At 45.8% G+C, this 2,893-nt stretch overlaps 1 pseudogene; it reads right to left on the bottom strand.

Moving 5' to 3' along the window:
* Nucleotides 1-216: 216 nt before the first annotated feature.
* On the bottom strand, nucleotides 217-1,694 carry LOC139763326 (uncharacterized; annotated as a pseudogene).
* Between the last annotated feature and the right edge of the window lie 1,199 nt (nucleotides 1,695-2,893).

The following is a 2,893-nucleotide window of genomic DNA, read 5'->3' as shown; positions in this document are numbered from 1 at the left end:
CTCAAACTTTCTCTCTCTCTCTCTCTCTCTCTCTCTCTCTCTCTCTCTCTCTCTCTCTCTCTCTCTCTCTCTCTCTCTCTCTCTCTCTCTCAAACTTTCTCTCTCTCTCTCTCTCTCTCTCTCTCTCTCTCTCTCTCTCTCTCTATATATATATATATATATATATATATATATATAATACTGTAGAAATAAAATGATGACATGAGAAAACCAAATTTATTCGTAATCACTATCAAAGAAAACGTCATCGTCTTCATCATCACTGGTGATGTTAATAATAACGGGTTCGACTCCCTCGTGTATGTTGTCACTCCTCCAGTATTCTTCTTCAAATTTACGGGAGTGTTGAACAGCTCCCGCCCACACGTCCTTGTGTACCAATTGCCTGGCTTCTTCCAATCTTTCCTTTAGGTCCGTCCGGGTAAACCGCTGGAGTGTGGAGCGCACATGACGCTTCATAAATCCCCATACTTGCTCGATGGCGTTGAGCTCGGGTTGACCAGGTGGCAACTGTATGACCTCGTAGCCCCACATACGGATGGTGTTGTCGATCTTATACTGGGGCTGTGGACGGTTCTGCTGGCAGAGGACCAGCAGCTCAGGGCGAGTGGCAGCAGCAAGTGGGATGGAAATCTTGCGTTGCTCCAGCCACCTGATGAGGTCCGCCTTCCTGGTGGCTGTGGTAGGGCATCGACTCTCCGCCGTCAGCTGGCTGTGGTATGGTGCATTGTCTAGCACAAGTACCGATGGCTCTGGCAGAGACGGAAGGAGCTGCATTGTTAGCCATCGCAGGAACAGTTCGGCATTCATTTCTCCATGATAATCACCCTGGTTGGTCTTGGCTGGGTATCACAGGTATGAGCCGTCAACAAAGCCTTCGTCCGTGCCATCTGCGACCACTACAGATCGCTCCCCTTCACCAGGTAGTACCTGACGTGGTGATGCTTGGAGCCTGTGTGGTATCTACCCACTCCCTACTGTGGCCCATCCTGGTGGTAAACCACGTCTCATCCACATATACCACCTTCCTTCCCTCCTCTCGGTGGCGCTGTAGAGCCCGGAGAGCGTCAATCCGACGACACACAACGTCCAGCGATTCCCTCCTTACATACATCGTTCGCTGTGACAGTCTGTATTGAAATCCCATGGTGTGCAGGATCCACCAAACTGTTGTGTCAGATGTATCCTCCGGGAGGATACCATGTGTTTTCAGGTGGGCTGGTATGGTTCTCAGTGTTAAATATTGTTTTTACGAAAACTTCTTGTGGATGTGGCGCCATATTGCACCGAGAGTAAAGTTATCACAAACAGCTGATGTAGGTGTTGGTGGTGCCGGTGTGGAGGGGGAGGCTGTGGTGGTGGTATTGACTATGCCCCTCACTCTTGACACAGTCATGCCCACGATGTGCGCAACTCTCTCGTAAGGCCTGTATGCATAAAAATTAATGTTATGTTACACATTTCGTCTCACCTCACTATGATAATTAATATGACGTTGCGACACAATACAGTCTGCTTTACTTTCATATTTCATATGTATATAAATGTAATAATGTATGTTCGAACCAGAATATATTGTCTACGCACCTATTCAAACTTATGTACGTTCTACCGCGGATGCATTCACGTTTGTACAACGTGACAAGACGAAGAACAAACGCTGTCCTGCATCCACGGAGGCAGAAGGACAACATTGTTGCTGATGATGACCGCTCGCGCCTCGGTGGTCGCTAGGGTTGTAGCCTCGGGATGGGGGTACCCCATACATCAGAAAGGGCGAGGGGATATGGGGGACTGTGGACATTATATTAAGGCATATATTTCTTATTCAAAAACGTAAAGAACACATGAAGTAACCATCAACGATTTCATTTGGTTGTCCAAAACCAAAACTGACTTCATCCTTCTGGTCGCCGTCGACACGTCGGTTATTAACAACGAGATTACCTGTTGCTTTCATGGTCGTTTGACGCACTCTGGTTTTCACGTTCACACACAATAACTGTATTACATATTATTATGAGTAACTGTATTACATATTATTACTAATGTATGATACCTATATACATACTGTCATACGTATTATTTATATACGTAATTAGAATACGACAAAATCAAATATAGACAATGGATGGCGTAAATATGGGGGTGAAGACGGAAATGGGGAGGGAGATACTGCGATGTCGGGGTGGGTGAGTTGGGGAGGGGGGAGTGATCTGGTAGGGTGTTCGAGGTGTTGCGGGAGGGTTAGACGAGTACCCCATTCTTGTCCGATTCTCTATAACGCCTTCGGTATGATGACTGGCGTAGACTTAATATCACTCAGTGAACTCCTCACATAACACATATAGCAATGTGGTATGTCAGCCATAAATTAGGCCCGGGTGTTAAGGATATGTGCTGAAATATCATAGTGATAGTGATACATAGTGATACAACCATTCGTCTAGCAGAAATATGTGAAAACCAGCGTTTGTCCGCCGCTGAAACGTATAGTAACCTTGTTTGATTTATACGAGAACTTAAAAGTCTAGATCACAAATAAACTTATTATTTATTCATATATATAAGGATAGGGGAGAAAGAATACTTCCCACGCATTCCTCACGTGTCGTAGAAGGCGACTAAAGGGGACGGGAGCGGGGGGCCAGAAACCCTCCCCTCCTCGAATTTTAACTTTCTAAAAGGGGAAACAGAAGAAGGAGTCACGCGGGGAGCGCTCATCCTCCTCGAAGGCTCAGATTGGGGTGTTTAAATGTGTGTGGATGTAACCAAGATGAGAGAAAAAAAAGAGATAGTTAGTATGTTTAAGGAAAGGAACCTGGATGTTTTGGCTCTGAGTGAAACGAAACTCAAGGGTAAAAGGGAAGAGTGGTTTGGGAATGTCTTGGGA

Source organism: Panulirus ornatus, chromosome 46, assembly GCF_036320965.1.
Source record: "Panulirus ornatus isolate Po-2019 chromosome 46, ASM3632096v1, whole genome shotgun sequence".
NCBI lineage: Eukaryota > Metazoa > Arthropoda > Malacostraca > Decapoda > Palinuridae > Panulirus > Panulirus ornatus.
This window is presented reverse-complemented; position numbering and strand designations above follow the sequence as displayed.